This window comes from Nyctereutes procyonoides, unplaced genomic scaffold (assembly GCF_905146905.1).
Source record: "Nyctereutes procyonoides isolate TBG_1078 unplaced genomic scaffold, NYPRO_anot_genome, whole genome shotgun sequence".
Taxonomy (NCBI): Eukaryota; Metazoa; Chordata; class Mammalia; order Carnivora; family Canidae; genus Nyctereutes; species Nyctereutes procyonoides.
In genome coordinates this window covers 3,996,500-4,014,000 of record NW_026575156.1, presented here as the reverse complement: position 1 = coordinate 4,014,000, position 17,501 = coordinate 3,996,500, and the positions used below count along the sequence as shown (strand labels likewise).

At 37.3% G+C, this 17,501-nt stretch overlaps 1 pseudogene; it reads left to right on the top strand.

Moving 5' to 3' along the window:
• Window positions 1-16,099: 16,099 nt before the first annotated feature.
• On the top strand, window positions 16,100-16,587 carry LOC129502282 (cytosolic iron-sulfur assembly component 2A-like; annotated as a pseudogene).
• Window positions 16,588-17,501: the final 914 nt, after the last annotated feature.

Genomic DNA, 17,501 nt, shown 5'->3' with positions numbered 1-17,501 from the left:
ACTATATTTATAAACCTAGAAATCTCAACATAGTGCTGTATTGAGATGTTTATTTGGGAGGGAGGCATTGGAATGGTTGGTTAGATGGGTAGACAATTTCTTGATGTTTATTGTTTTATTGTCTTATCTAGTGTTCCAGGAGTTGAAAAGTATTTGTTAAATAGAAATATTTGACTTTATTAGACAAATTATGTCATATTATGTGAGGATCAAAATAAAGCAGAAGTTCCTAGGAGAGAAGAGAGTGTTACTGAAAAGAAACTTTAATGAAACATCTATTTCTATCTCGATTATTTAAAAAAAAAAAAGATTTTATTTATTTATTCATGAGAGACAGAGAGAGAGACAGGCAGAGACATAGGCAGAGAGAGAAGCAGGCTCTATGCAGGGAGCCCAATGTGGGACTCGATCCCGGGACTCCAGAATCATGCCCTAGGCAAAGGCAGACGCTCAACCGCTGAGCCACCCAGGCATCCCCTCAATTATTTATTTTTTATATATTATTTATTTATTTGAGAGAGAGAGAGAGAGAGAGAGAGAGAGAAAAGCAGGGGAAGTGGCAGGCAGAGGCAGGGGGCAAGCAGCATATCCAATGCAGGGCTCAATCCCAGGACTCTGATATCATGACCTGAGCAGAAGGCAGATACTTAACCAACTAAGGCAGGTGCCTCAGTTTTCTATCTCATTTAAATCATAGTTTTGTGCATATGACTCACATCTATAGGTTAGTTCAGCCTTATACTAAATCTATCCCTGTAGTTTCTCAAGAGCATGGAGCCTGATGTGGGGCTTGATAACATAATCCTGACATAATGACCTGAGCTGAAATGAAGAGTCTGATGCTTAACCAACTATGCCACACAGGTGCCCCTTTTCCAGCTTTTAAAATATTTATTTGATTCTCATAAGAAAAGTATGAGAAAGGATGATGAGATACTATTAGTTCTGGCCACAGATTTTTTTTAAATAAAGGTTTTTGATTTATCAATACCATCTTAAAAAGTTAAAAATTATACATATATATGGAAAGTGAACACTCAGACACACAAAAAATACCTGAGTCAAAGAATAGAACACTTCCTGTACTCCAAAAGGTTAATGGATATTCCCGTCAAATAGTTACTCCCTTCCTATCTATCTCTCAAAGATAAACACATTTTAATTTTTGTTTTTCTTGCTTTATAATATTTTGATATTTAGTTCTACTTGCTGATGAAGGATTCTTGTTGTTTCTATTTTGAGCTGCCATTTCCAAAAGCTATGAACATTTTTCATGTCTTCTCATATAGATTAGTGTGCATTTCCACTGGATTCTAAGGTCATGTTGAATATATGAGACATAAGGTATGCACATGTTGAGCTTAAATAGAAATTCCTTATAGTTATAAAATACTTATACCAGTATGTACTACAACCCATTGTAGTGAAGAGTTACAGTGGTTACACATCCTTGCCAATACTTAACTGTATCCGTTATTCTTTTATTTTAAGCCATTCTCCCATTTATGTGAGGCATGTTGTTACAAGATTTTTAAATTTATTATTGAAGTATAGTTGACATATGATGTTATATTAATTTCAAGTATAGAACCTATTGATTTGATAATTCTATACTTAGTGCTCACCACAATAATTGTATTCACCATCTTTCGCCATGTTACATTACTATAATATTATTGACTACAGTCTTTACGTTGTACTTATCCTGCCAATATTTTTAAAAGAACTTCTAATTTTTAAATAATTTTAGATTTGCTAAAAGTTCAAAAGATAGTAAACTATTCAACTTTTCCTAATATAACATTTTGTTTTTTTTGGTTTGGCTTTAAATATTTTATTTATTTATTCATGAGAGGCACAGAGAGAGAGAGAGGCAGAGACACAGGCGGAGGGAGAAGCAGGGTCCATGCAGGGAACCTGACATCAGACTCCATCCCGGGTCTCCAGGACCATGCCCTGGGCCAAAGGTGGTGCTAAACCACTGAGCACTCTGGGCTGCCCTTTCTAATATAACATTAACTGTGATTTTATTACAACTGAGACAGCATTGCTATAATAATATGAACTACAGAGTATTCATATTTCACCAATTTTTCCATGCATGTATTTTCTTGATTCAGGATTAATTTATAATACTATACTGCATTTGCTCTTCATTATGTTATTGACATTAACATTAACTGTTTCCTCAGTCTCCTTTATCTGTTGTGGATTCAATCTTGCCTAATTTTTATGATTTTGAGATAACTGAAGAATAGTAGTCATGTAAATTTGGGTGTATGACTCTTTTCTTATGATTCTCTTGAAATTATGGGAAACAATAAATACACTTTTCTCTTGACTTCCAGCCTCCAGAACTGTGAGAAAATATATTTCTGTTGTTTAAACTACACCCAGTCTGTGGCACTTTGTAATAGCAGTCCTAGCAAACTAACACAAATTTCATCTATAAAGATGGGTCTTTTCTTTCCAATTTTTTAATTCATTTATGTACACCAGTGTGGAGTCATGCATACTTATTACGTTCTTGAGATTACAATCTAATATTTCCATTAATATTGTTGCACCAATTGGTCTAATTTTGGCTACTGGGAACTTTCCAGTTTTACCTCTATGTTCCTCTGATGTGCTCCTTTTCATTTTATTTTGAGAACACTTATTTATTTATTTATTTATTTATTTATTTATTTATTTATTTATTTAGTACTATAAGATGATTGAAACTCACCTTGAATATTCCTTGTCCAACCTCTACAAGTAGAGTCCTGATTGCTTTTATTATAGAATGGTAGTTAGAAACCAAGATATAAGATTTGAGTGTGTTCATTCCTACTGACTCATCACTGTTTCTAGACCCAGTTAGTGGACAAAAATAGAAAATCTGGGGATTCCTGGGTGCCTCAGCAGTTTCGCGCCTGCCTTTGGCCCAGGGCGCGATCCTAGAGTCTCAGGATCGAGTCCCACGTCGGGCTTCCGGCATGGAGCCTGCTTCTCCCTCTGCCTATGTCTCTGCCTCTCTCTTTCTCTCTCTATATCTATCATGAATAAATAAATAAATAAATAAATCTAAAAAAATGGAAAATCTGTATTTATAAAATAAATTATGTATACTAAAATATCTATTATTAGTTCTTTATCTATCTCTGTGTATGTTTGTGTGTTTAAACAATGTATGTGTGTATAAATACTTATAAATATTTTTGAATATATGGACTATAGTTGTAATAACTAATGTCCTTGTAAATTATAGCATATGCCCATTCTAGGTATATTTCATTGATTGAATATTCTTCATTTTCCTGATTCTTTGTTTGCCTGGTAATCTTTGGATGAAAGACACTGAATCTTATCTTGACAGGTGCTGTCTATTTTTATATATCTCAAAAACTTTTGAGTTTCTAGAAGGGGTAATTCAATTAATTTACTTGAAATACATTGGTCCTTCTTGGTGTTCTTTTGTTTTTGTTGTTGTTGTTGTTGTTGATGATGATGATATTTTAAGGCAGAGTCTGTGAGATCCTCATTCTAGGGCTTATTAGTCGCTGCAACCTAGATACAATATACTTAAGTATTCCACCCAATGCCCCTGAATTATGAGATTTTCCAGCCTGGCTGGTGAGAACAAACACAACACTGCTTCAGATCTGGACATTTTTTATTTTAATCTTTTCAGTGGCCATTTGCAAAAATATCCAAATGAACAATGAAGAAAAAATGTATGCATTAATGATTATAACTTAATAGCATGGATAAGTTACTTCCAGAAGATAGAAACAGCTGCAGCATAAACAACTTGTTTGTTCCCAGTCAATGACCTTCTCCTTTGTACTTAATATTGTCAACTTTAGCATTGCTTGACACCCCAGATCCCCACTGAGTTGCATGATGTTGGCAATTCTACCCCCTGCATCCAAATTCAAGGGGAAGAAAACAAACTTTCAATAGGCTAATCAAAGCCACTTCCATGCTCTCTAGGAGGGCAAATGAAGTTGATTATTTTTATTGCTCAAATGCAAATGCTGTTGCACTAAAAATTTAAGATATACAATGCATAGGTTGTACTCAGTGTCAGCATTTTAATATATTCTTGTAGAAAAAACCCACACTGTGCTTTTACATTTACATATAATTATAGAGAATTATATCATTAAATGTTTAGTGTAGCACTATTATGGAAAAGAAATGTGTTAAGTAACTATAGACAGCTTTTTTTCATTTTTAGAATGCTATTAGATATTGTTTTAACAGTTTATATTATTTCTCATAGAATTTGTAAACACATAGAGTGGAAGTATCAATAGAAAAACACATAATTTTAAATGGAAATATTACCATTTCAATTATTTGCAGTGGATGTGTCTTTTAGTAAACAAGTAAAGCAGACACATTAATGGGATAGAAAGCAACATTCAAATAATGCACATCAATATTACCATACATTACAATTGCACTTCACAGAACCTTATTCTTAAGGTTTTTTTTTTTTAATTTTTATTTCAGTATAGTTAACAAGTGTACAATATGAGTGTTATATTAGTTTCAGGTGTGTGATATAGCGAGTCAACATTTTTAAAAATGTTTTATTTATTTATTCATGAGAGACATGGAGAGAGAGAGAGAGAGGCAGAGACACAGGCAGAGGGAGAAGCAGGCACCATGCAGTGAGCCCAATGTGGGACTCAATCCCAGGACTCCAGGATCATGCCCTGAGCCAAAGGCAGATGTTCAATACCTGAGCGACTCAGGCATCCCATGAGTCAACAATTCTAAGAATCATTACTCAGTGCTCATCATGGTAAATGTCTTCTTAATCCCTTTCATCTATTCCACTCATTTTCCCACCCACCTCCTCTTTGATATGCTTCATATTAAATGAGTACCCTCAGTTAAAGTTATCTTTTTTCAACAAGAACATTTTTTTACTTCAAGCATACTTCAGAATACATGGTTCTAAAAGATATATCTAAAGCATTCCATCCAAGAAAAATAGAATACACCTTTTTTTCAAGTATACACTGAAGAATCCATTAGTCAAATCACATAAAGAGAGACATAACAAATATTACAAATTTAAGAAGACTAAAAACCTTATTCTACAAGTAGAACCCCCTTGAATGAAGGAGATGTCAACATACACACGAAAGTGCTGTAAAACTTTTGGAGGAAAGGAAACATCACACTTAAGAGTTTTATTTGGAATATCCCAACATGAGAAAAAAAAAAATGGAAGAAGGATTGGTTCCTTTTGAATTACAATCTGGTATGGTGAGTGGTAGGGGTCCCTTACAAAACAGGTAATTTTGAAATGTGAATACAATTACTAATTGTTTGCTTGGTATAATATAAATTATGCTCTACATTTCTACTTGCTTTTTGAAAGAAAAAGTAAATATAATTTAAATCCAATTATGTCTTGTAAAGGAATTGTCTGTCATATTATTTTTTTCTTAAAACATAATTTTAGATAGATGATAGATAGATGATAGATAAATGGCTCAGTCAGTTAAGCTTTGGACTCTTGATTTTGGCTCAGGTCATGATCTTAGTTAGAGTCATGAGATTGAGTCCTGCACAGGGCTCAGTGCTCAGCAGAGTCTTCTTGAGATTCTCTCTTTCTTTCTCTCTCTGCCTCGCTCCCAACTCACACTCACTCTCTCTTTCTCTTTCTGAAGTAAATAAATAAAATTTTTATTTTAAAAAATTAATTCATATATCAGAACCCACAGAATGGAGGCCACCCAGTGGCCTGCCCCATGTCACAAATCTGAACTTAGATCAGCCTGTACTTATGTGCTGTCAAGAAAATCCAGTATATACTAATCACAAACCTCCACCTCTGCTGTAACTAGTTTGCGTTCCTCAGAAAATTGGATGTCTTGCCCTTAATATGTTACCAAAAAATCTATCATAACTGCTAACTCAGGAAATGGACAGATAGGTACTGATGCACTGCTTTGGTCAACTACTCCATTCCAGGGGACCCCAAATAAGCTGGACAAATGGAAAGCAAGGCTCTCAGCTGGGTTTGTCAACACTGTTGCCAAACAAACTCAGATAAATTCATCACAAGAGAAGCGAATAACTCAAGACAGCAGGGTTTTGAAAAGAGCAAAGGAGAAATTAATTTCTGGTGCCAAGAGCCAGGGGGAGGTGGCAGGCTCAATCCTTAACCAGCAAACCCTCTGCCTACAATAGGGACTCTTACAGTTTTATAAAGAAAGTTTCAGGAGTGCCTACAACAGAGCAGGCAGAGAGTGCATGGATATGGGTGGTGGTGGCAAATGATCACAGACACAGAAGGGGACATGTGGGGTATGGCCTTCCAGACATTTCACTGTTATCAGAGCTCTTTGAATCTGGTGGTTGGAATGTTCTAGTACTTGTAAATGCCTCAAGAAAGTTCAATAAGAAATAATTGTTGCAGTTTATAGTTGAACAAGAGCACTCACTGACAACTTTCTAGCTAATTATACCTTATTCCTATGTTGCCTCTTCTATGTTAAACTCACTCTTGTGCAAAATCTCTTGGGAAGAGTGCTCCACTGCTGTTGAGCACTGTACTCCCCCAATGCAAGAATTGTTTTCCCTGGAATAAATAACATCAAACTTGTTATTAAATTATTTTCGATACTTAACAGTATATATATATATATATATATATATATATATATATATACACAACACATAACAGTATATGTTATATACATACAGTATATATATATATACTGTATATACTTATACTGTACATATACTGTTTTATATATTTATATATAAAACAGTTCTCCAAAAGAGACACCACCACATGAATAATCATTTAGTTTGCATACCTATATTGAACATATGGTGTGATTAATTTTCATAAAAAGGTTATTTATTTTGTGTACTTAAAAATAGATGAGAAATCAGAATTTATTCAGGAAGTAGTTTTCTTATTTTATAAAGTTTAGAAATTCTTCATGATGCATTTCTAACTGTGGCTATGAAAAAGACAATCACAATGTCTACACCTATAGATTTACCTGCAAATAGAAAAGACCATTATTACAATAGGAAACCAGAATACAAACCTACCATGTTTTATGGCAATTTGCTTTACTGACCTTCACAGATAATTTATTATTTAAAAATTGAGTTTGGGGCAGCCCAGGTGGCTCAGCGGTTTAGCGCCGCCTTCAGCCCAGGTCGTGATCCTGGAGTCCCGGGATGGAGTCCCACATCAGGTCTCCTGCATGGAGCCTGCTTCTCCCTCTGCCTGTGTCTCTGCCTCTCTCTCTCAATCCTCTCTGTGTGTTCTCATGAATAAATAAATAAAATCTTTTTAAAAAAATTAAAAAATAAATAAAAATTTAGTTTGTAGCAACCTTGCATCTAAGGAAGTCTATTGGTGCCATTTTTCCAACAGCATTTGTTCATTCATGTCTCTGTATCACGTCTTGGTAATTCTCACAATATTTCCAAGTTTTCTATTATTATTATATTTTTTATGGTGATCTGTGATCAGTGATCTTTGATGTTACTATTGTAATTGTTTTGAGGCTCCATGAATCAAAACCATATAAAATGGCAACATTAATAGATAAATGTATGTGGTCTGACTGCCCCACTGACTGGACATACCCATTCTCTCTCCTTCTCGTCAGGCCTTTCTGTATTTCTTGAGACAAAACAAAATGGAAGCTAAGCCAGATAATAACCTTACAATGGCCCCTACATAGTCAAGTGAAAGGAATTGTCATATGATTCTTACTTTAAATCAAAAGCTAGAAATGATTAAGTTCAGCCAGAAAGGCATGTTGAAAGTTCAGACAGGCCAAAAGCTAAGCTTCTTGAGCTGCACACTTAGCCAATGGGTGAATGCAAAGGGAAAATTCTTGAAGGGGATGAAAAGTGCTACTCCAGTGAACATATGAATGGTGAGAGAGCAAAACAGACTTATTGCTGATATGGAGAAAGTTTTAGTAGTCTGGATAAAAGATCACATCAGTCACAATACTCCTTCATATTCCTTATTCAAAGCCTAATCCAGAGCAAGGCTGTAGAACTCTTGAATTCTGTGAAGGATGAGAAGGGAGAGAGATGTAAAAGAGATGTTGAAGCTAGCAGAGATTGTTTCATGATGTTCAAGGAAAGAAGCATCACCATAACATAAAATTGCAAGGTGAAGTAGCAAGTGCAGATGTAGAATCTGCCCTGGATTATCCAGAAAATCTGGTGAAGATAATTTGAGAATGTGGCTGCACTAAACAACAGATTTTCAATGTAGATGAAACAGCCATTTATTGGTAGAAGATTCCATCTAGGGTTTTCTTTCTTTCTTTCTTTCTTTCTTTCTTTCTTTCTTTCTTTCTTTTCTTTTCTTTCCTTTCTTCCTTTCTTCCTTTCTTTTTCCATCTAGGGTTTTCTTAGCTAGAAGGGAGAAATTAATACCTGACTTCAAAGCTTCAAAGACAGGCTAACTTTCTTGTCAGGGGCTAATGCAACCAGTGACAGTTAGTTGAAATCAGTACTCATATACCATTCCAAAAATTGTAGAGCCCTTCAGAATGATTCTTAATCTACTCTGGCTATGCTCTCGAAATGGAGCAACAAAGCCTGGATGACAGCACAGCTATTTACAATATGGTTTACTGAACTGCTAAAAAAAAAAAAAAAAAGATTCTTTTCAAAAGACTACTGCTCACTGATAATGCACCTGGTCAATCAAGATATCCAATGGAGATATACAAGATTAATGTTGTTTTCATACCAGCTAACACAACATTCATTCTGCAACCTGTGGATCAAGGAGTCATTTTGATTTGCAAGTCTTATTATTTAAGAAATGCGTATCATAGAGCTCTAGCTGCTAGAAATAATTTCTCTGACGATTAAAATTTCCAGAAAGGACCCACCATTAAGATGCCATCTGATTCATGGATTGAGATCTCAATATCAACAAGAACAAGAGTTTGGAAAACATTGATTCCCACCTTTATGGATGACTTTTAGGCAATCAAGACTTTCATGGAGGAATTAACCACTGATGTAATGGAGACAAAAAGAAACTAGAATTAGAAATGGAACATAAAGATGGGTCTGAATTGCTGCCATCTCATGATAAAACCTGAATAAATGAAGAGTTGCTTCATGGATAAGCAAAGAAAGTGAAGAAATCTACTCCTGGTGAAGAGGCGGTGAAGATTGTTGAAATGATGACAAAGGATTTAGAATATTACATAAACTTAGTTGATAAAGCAGTGGCAGGGTTTGAGAGGACTGACTAGTTTTAAAAATAAAGTTCTATTGTGGATAAAATACTATCAAGCAGCATCTCATGCTACAGAGAAATTGTTTGGACAGAAAGAGTCAATGGATGTTGCAAACTTCATTGTTGTCTTATTTTAAGAAATTGCTACATCTACCCCCAAGTTCAGCAACCACCACCCTAATCAGTCAGCAGCCATCAAGAAAAGACTCTCGACCAGCAAAAAGATTATGACTCACTGAAGACTCAAATGATGGTTAGCATTTTAACAAGAAATCCTTTTTTTTTTAAAGATTTTATTTATTCATGAGAGACACAGAGAGATAGAGAGAGAGGTGGAGACACAGGCAGAGGGAGAAGCAGGCTCCATGCAGGGAGCCTGACGTGGGACTCGATCCTGGGTCTCCAGGATCAGGCCCTGGGCTGAAGGTGTCACTAAACCACTGAGCCACCTGGGCTGCCCACAAGAAATTCTTTTATTAAGATAGGTACATTGCTTATTTAGACATAATACTACTGCATATTTAAGAGATTACAGCTTTTGTATAAACATAACTTTTATATGCACTGGGAATACAAAAAAAAATTCATTTGACTCACTTTCTTATGATACTTGCTTTATTACAGTGGTCCAGAACTAAATCCACAATATCCCCAAAGTATGCCTTATGTCACTCAAAAATATGTCTCTTTGGCTTAAAGATTATTCTGAACTGATTATATTAATTGCAGACACACAAAAAAATTCTGTAGATCATGTTTCTTGTTTTTAAAGGAAATTTACATTTATAAGGGTAATCTCCATTTGTAAATGTATATCTCTCTCTGTATTAGGTAGAGAAAGATGACTTAATCATAAAAGATTTATCAACGGAGAATACAACTGGCCTAAATCTATCAATCTTTGTCCTTGTTTACCAAACTTTGCCCTATCACCTTCCCACAAGTCACCTCACTTACCCAGAAGCCCCAAATCTCTTTTCCTTAATTGACAATATTATATAAGCCTAAGATCTAAACACTCCTTAGTGTTACACATCCCTGAGTTTCTCTCATGCATATATGAGACATACATGTTAATGCACTTCTGTTTGTTCTTCTCTTGTTAATCTCTTGTGACAGAGACCAGACAAGAACCTAGAGGGATAACAGCATTTTTTTTTCAATTACAACATCTAATCACTTTGAGAAAAGTCTGTTTTCCTTCACATTGTTGAACAACAAAGTTCAACTGATGAAATTTAAAGATTTGATTGACTGTATTCAACAATTCACAAATAGGACAGTGTCCAGTCTAGGAAGTAGAAAGAAACTCCAAGGAATGTACAAAACAGAAGATTTTTAAAGGCAGAAAGTGGATGAGACCAGGAAGTCATAAAGAAAGGATTATTTCAGGTAAGATTGCTTCTTTTGGGGAAAGAGTGTCTATCAGGCAGATTACCTCACTAGCTCTGATCAGGTAATTTCAGATTGACTGGTTAAAAAGTCATGTTCCTTGGAATGGCAGAAATTACAGCCATGCCTTCTTTTCCTGAGGAAGGGGCAAGTGATTCTGTTTTCAGCCTATTCTTTCTTTTTTAACAAGATGCTCTGTGATGCTTTTTTCTCCAAAGTTGTATTTTTCTTTCTTCATATGTTGTTCAAATAGCAATAACTGACTAAGTTCAATAGAACAATTGTACACACTACTCACCCTGGCCAAGTTAGAGAAAGGTACCTCCTTTGAACAGACACATGAACCTTAGTAATTTTATTTTATTCTGGTCCAGGCCTCAAAAAATACTGGTAGGGAAGCCACATGTTCTTTAAAGCTCTCTTGCTATGACATCTTTCCTTAATTTCTAATAGACATTTTTGCTAATTTATTAGAGTTATTTTTAAGCACTTCAAAATTTTATAAACAAGTTATAATTTATTAATTTCACTAGACAACATTTATGGAGCAGGGATGAAAGAATAAAATGTTATTAACTTTCTAAAAGTCAGAAAGGTAAAACTACAAAGTGTACTTTACAAGACTTTGACATTTTTGTAAACTGTGTAAACTAACCTTTTTCTTTTTTATTTACTTCCTTCATAAGAAATCAAATACTTAGATTGCCAATAATTAATAGTCTTAAAAGTAGTTTGATGCTAAAGTTATGTGGGAATGCTAACATAATTGAAATATATCATAAATAAATACTTTTTCCACAAAAACAAACATAGATAAATGAAGGAGAAGAAATTATGGAGAGTTAGCAGAGATCACTATAAATAAGAAAAAGGGAAAAGTGGGCATTCACTAATCAAATTATGCAATAAAAGAGGAGACGGTCCTCTCTTCGACAGTTTTACCAGGAAATTTTTCAGTATCTTTCAAAAATCCTTTCAGATATCATGTAGATTACACTTTATGAATGCAATAACTACACCATCTAAGAATGTAAATTAATCTGATTCTTTCTTTCCTAAGGAAGGCACATGATGTGATGAGCACTGGATGTTATATGTAACTTATGAATTACTGAACTTTACATCTGAAACTAATGATGCTCTATATGTTGGTTAATTGAATTTAAATTAAAAAAGAAAATAAAAATTATCTTTCTCCCTCTATCCTCTTTCCACTCTCTCTAAGAAAAATAAAATAAAATAGCAATTTTATTAAAATAAATCAATTATTAATTAATAAAATAGTTATTAATTTTAAATAACAATTATTATTAAATTAATTATTTTATTAAATAAAATAGCAATTTTACATACAATAAATAAATAAATAATAAATGGTATAAGTACTCCACGAAATTCAAAATTAGAAAAATAATTTTGATTTTATATAATATCTGTGTGTTAAAACTTAGTAAATCTATTAATTTAACCATAATATTAATTGATAATACTGGGATTAGGATGTAAACTAAAAATTAAGAGTATATTTAAAAGAACATTGTAAATTAAGAAGCATGTTCCTACTTAGTTATTTAATAATTATAGGGGAGGAAAGTAATTTTCCCTCTATCCTTCTGAATTCCTAGCTGAGATTCTCATATAAAAGACAGATTAACAAGAAAAAAAATTAAAAGTAGTTCATGAACATGTGTACCTCATGTGTACATGTGAAATATCCAGGGAAAAATGCCTAACTCCCTGATGTGTTCTAAACCAGTAACTTGAATACCATTGTGGAGGCCGAGAAAATTAAGGCCATTCCACCTTAAGTTCAGCCTTAGCACATGTACAGCCATCTCAGGCCCCTGTGAATAAGAGCTGAACTTTACCTTACTTGTTAGGAGGCCTCACGCCCTTGAAAGCCCCATATTAGCCCCATATTAGAATGAGAACAAAGCCTAATGCCCGTGGCAGAAAGTCCTATATCAGAATGAGAAGAGAGCTTGAGAAATTCCTCCACCCCTTCTGGAAATTCCCTAGACCAGCCCATAAAAACTCAGCTGGAACCCACCTCAGGACCCAAGTCCCTGCTCCGCTGTGTGGGGTATACTTGGACCCAAGCTCGAGCTTGCAAATAAACCCTCATGTACTTGCATCGGTGTCAGCTCCTTGGTGGTTTCTCAGATTTGCAATCTTGGGCACAACATTTGGGGGCTCGTCCAGATCCAATAAACCCCCAGGACCCCATCCAGAGGGTTTCACGCCTGGTGAGTGCGCTCAACTTTTCCCACCTTTTGCACGCATATTCCCTGAGAGCTCTATACTGTATTTTTACTTGTAGGAATTCCAATCCGTATGGGGTCGGCATTGGCTTAGGCGGATGCGCTGGCGGGCCGGTCGACCAGGGGTCTTGAGGAGACCTCCCTTGCCCCGCCTGGAGGATGGGGTCCTCATCTGTAAGGAGGGCCGGCTGCCAGCCCTTAGGTTTACTTTCTGTTTTGTCTCTTTGGCCTCACTGGAACGTTTGTCTGTGTTACTATGTCCTTGTTAACTGTGCATCTGTCTGTGTTCTGTGTCTTTGTTAACTGTCAAAACTGTTTACATAAGGAGAGGGAGATTTCAAACTTACTGCATGTCAGAATGGCCAACCTTTGACATGGGATGGCCCAGAGAAGGAAATTTCCACCTCCCTATTATCTTACAGGTTAAGGCGGTGATCTTCAGGGACAAACCAGACGGCCACCATGAGCAGGTGCCCTACATCCTGGTCTGGCAGGACATGATCGAGAATACCCCTCCTTGGCTAAAACCATTTTTACCCCCCAAAGGAGGACCTACCAAGATTTAGCCCTGTAGAAAGCCGAGAAGGAGACTAACTATAAGACCAAAGAGCTCCTTTATCGGGTCTTGCAGGATTCCTCTCCAGAGGACCTGATTCTCCTGCTGCCCTACCAGGCACCCTTTCCCCCTTCCGCCCCTCCATTGGAGGCACCAGGAGCTGCATAAGGGGCTCCACCCCTCCCTGACGAGGGAGTCCCTGTGCACAGCTGTAGGGACACGTGGCCGACCCACCAGGCAGCCCCACCTCCAAATGTGGGGCCAGGAGACTCCACAGCCCTTCCCCTACATGCCATGGGGCACCCCAACGAGACTGGTGGACAGCCAATGCTATATTGGCCGATCTCCACCAGTGATTTATATAATTGGAAAACCCAGAATGCAAAGTTCTCTGATAATCTGAAAGATCTAATCGGGCTTTTAGATACTGTTCTCTTTACCCACCAGCCTACTTGGGATGACTGCCGACAGCTCTTGCAGGTTCTCTTCACCACCAAAGAGAGAGAACAAATTCAGGTGGAAGTCCGAAAGTCTATCCTGGGAGAGGACAGACAGCCGACTCAAAACCCAGACCTCATAAACCCTGCCTTCTCCTTACCCTGCCCCACCTGGGACTACAACTCCTGTGAAGGTAAGGAGAGACTCCAGGTCCACAGCCAGACTCTAATGGCAGGTCTCACAGCTGCCGAGCGCAAGCCTACCAATCTGGCCAAGGTATAAGATGTAGGATAGGTGAGGATGAGAGTCCAGCAGCCTTCTTAGACAGAATCATGGAGGATTTAGGCAAGTACACCCCTATGAACCCAGAATTATCATGGCCTTTGTTAACCAGGCCACTCCAGACATCAAAAGAAAATTGCAAAGAGTAGAGAGACTAGGAGAGAAGAGCTTGCAGACTTAGGGATAGTGGGAGAACGAGTCTATAATAATAGAGAAAGTCCAGAAGAGCAACAAATCAAATTAAGTGACTGGCAGACGTGAAACCTGGCCAAGATCCTGCTGGCCACAACCATGGACGACCCACGGGAAAGACGGAGGCACCTCAAGAAGCTGGCTTCAGGGACAGGTAAGGAGGATGGCCCTGGTCCCCATCGGGGGCACCTTAAACTGAACAAAAACCAATGTGCTTATTGCAAAGTAAAGGGCCATTGGGTGAAAGACTGCTCTAACAAAAGATGTAAGGCCCAACACCAGACACTTCAACCTTGCTGGAAGAGCCCCTACATCGTGATCCTGACCACTCCCACTGCTCTCAAGGTCGACAGGATTATTCCTGGGTCCACTACTCCCAGTCTGGCCAGCTGACCCACACGCCATTCTCAAGGACTTTGTTCTAGAATGGAAAAGCCAACCAGACAAGGACAATACCCTAAAGCTAAGACTATACCATTCTCACTTACTTCCCACTTCCAAGACTCCCTAGTCTGAGGTTTTCCTTCAAAACAGAAGGGGATTAGACTTAGTCTTCTTACAACAAGGGGGGGAGGGGTATGTGCTGCCTTAAATGAGGAATGTTGTTTCTTCACTGGGATGTAAATGGGAATGAGAACAGCAACAATGTTGGTTCGAATCCTGGTTTAATCATTCCTCCTGGCTCACTCTGAGAGCCACCTAGACCCATGATTGGGTCCTTCCTTAGGTTCCTTTGAGAGGGGGAAATGTGGAGGCCAAGAAAATTAGGGCCATTCCACTTTAAGTTCAGCGTTAGCACAAGTAGTCATCTCAGGCCCCTGTAAATAAGAGCTGAACTTTACCTTACTTCAGTGCGGGGAGGGGGGGAAGCTTAACTCCCTTGAAAGCCCCATGTCAGAATGTAAACAGAGCTTGAGAAATTCCTCCGCCCCTTCTGGAAATCCCCTAGACCAGCTCATAAAAACCCAGCTGGAACCCACCTCAGGGGCCAAGTCTCTGCTCCGCTGTGTCGAGTATACTTGGACCTAAGCTCGAGCTTGTTAATAAACCCTCATGTACTTGCATTGGTGTCAGTTCCTTAGTGGTTTCTCGGATTTGCAATCTTGGGCACAACACCATAGACAAGAGAGATGGTGCGGCTCAGGTGGGACCTTTGTTAGGTGATGAAGTTTTGGAAAATAGGTCCAGAGCCAACGACCAAGTAAGAATTCTTGAGACGTCTTTGGTACAAAATGTTTGTTTTATTAAAGCATGGGGACAGGACCCTGGGCAGGAAGGGCTGCTGCCCCAGACCTGTGAGGGGTGGCTTAGTATATACCTGGGAGTTAGGAGGAGTTTGAGGATAGGGTACTCTCTAAGGAATTTTGTAAGCAAGGTTTCCAGGACTTGAGGGGGCTAGCTGTTGTTGGGAAAATGTCACTTATTACTGTCTAATAAAACCTGAGTCATGAGACCCTTGAGATGTATGTTGGTGGGCCATGTGCTTGGGGAATGATTGCCAACATGTATCTTGGGGGTTTAGAGATAAAGGAAATTTCTAAAGGAATTTTTATATGTTAAAGTAGATTTACAGGCTCCTGGGAGTTAGCCTAAGATTGCCTTCTGCCCTTAGCAAAGTATTCACATCAAGGCAGTTGAGTCCATAGACTCTCTGTTTCAAGGACTTGTCAATGTGCTTTGTCCTCAGCTAGTCCTCTGTTCCCCCATCACCAGGGATGATGGAGCATGAGAATGGAGCTGATGTCCTGGCTGCTCTCCTGGACACTGAGCACAGTACCCTAGCTCTCCTGTCTTTTTGAGTGGGGAGCTGCCCAGCACCCCCAGGTCATAGAAGAGAAACCACTGGATGTTTATGATTTGATTAAATCTGGGGCCCAGAGAGGAATTGGAAGTGGCAAGGAAAAGTAGTGTGGAGGTTCCAGAGAGAAATGAAGACTATTTGGTTATCATCAAGTTTATGCTAACAATACCTCACTGCTCTTTGACAACCCTTAGTGGTCTGTGCTTAAGAGTAAAACTCCATTAGGCATTTAAACATAAAGTTGGAAATCTGCTTTTCTGAAGAAACCCACTCAACAGAGGAAAACCTCAACAAGCAGATAAATGACAAAGAGCAAGTGACAGCTACAGTGGAAACTCCCAATTTACAGGAAATCATGAAACCGTATATTTTTGAACCTAATAGCTGTTATAGGAGCCACTTAAATTTAGTTGTTTGATATATTTGTTTAAATTCTTCACAAAATGTAAGACTCCTGTTTAATACATAGGTGATTTGTACACTTTTTAACAGATGATTTTTAGACATTTTTTAAACAGATGATGTACAGACAGGATTTAATTATAGGTAGTACTTAGTTTGTTCCGTGTATAACATTCTCAGGATATGTAACACTTAAATAGTCAGACAGAAAATATTTTCTAGTTATTATGTGTCAGATGAGTTGCTATTTTTCTGACACCTCTTCTGACACAACTACTTTTCATGTCAAATATTTGCTGTGGCCAAATGTATTCAATTTAAATCGTTACTCTGTAGAATAAATAAGAAGAATTCTTGTAATAAATACATACATACATCTCTTGTTCAGCTAATGACAAAAGAGAGAAGGATGTAGCTATCAGGAAAAGTAAGGTAAACAAGTATTACGTTTTGTTAAGCAGATTTGTCTATCCAAAGGGTTTCTTGTGATTTAGAATCACCCTTCCCCTTCTGTTACAGAGAGGAACGTATGCTTACAATGGACATATCCTCTATAAATGTAAGTTTTCCATGTAAGGAGTGACTTCCACTCTGCTTTCAGAGCTTCTCCTGTGTCTGCTCTTTCTCATAACAATCAGATTTTTTAAAAATCCTTATGCCAAAGAGGCACATTTTTGGATAGCATGCCTGCTAGCTTTCATAATATTAACATTCAGGTAAATCTCTCATTCTTTGGACTAACTAAGGTCACAAACTGCTTGAATCTAATGAATATTTTTGAAAAAAGTCCATTAAAATGAGATTTGTGTTATTTTAAATAGGCTCTTATGTGTTTATTAACTACTTAGTAAAAGCTTAGACCATTTTGTGAACTTACTGGTTTGTTCCCATGAAGAATATATGTCCAGACAACTGAAATAATTTACTGTT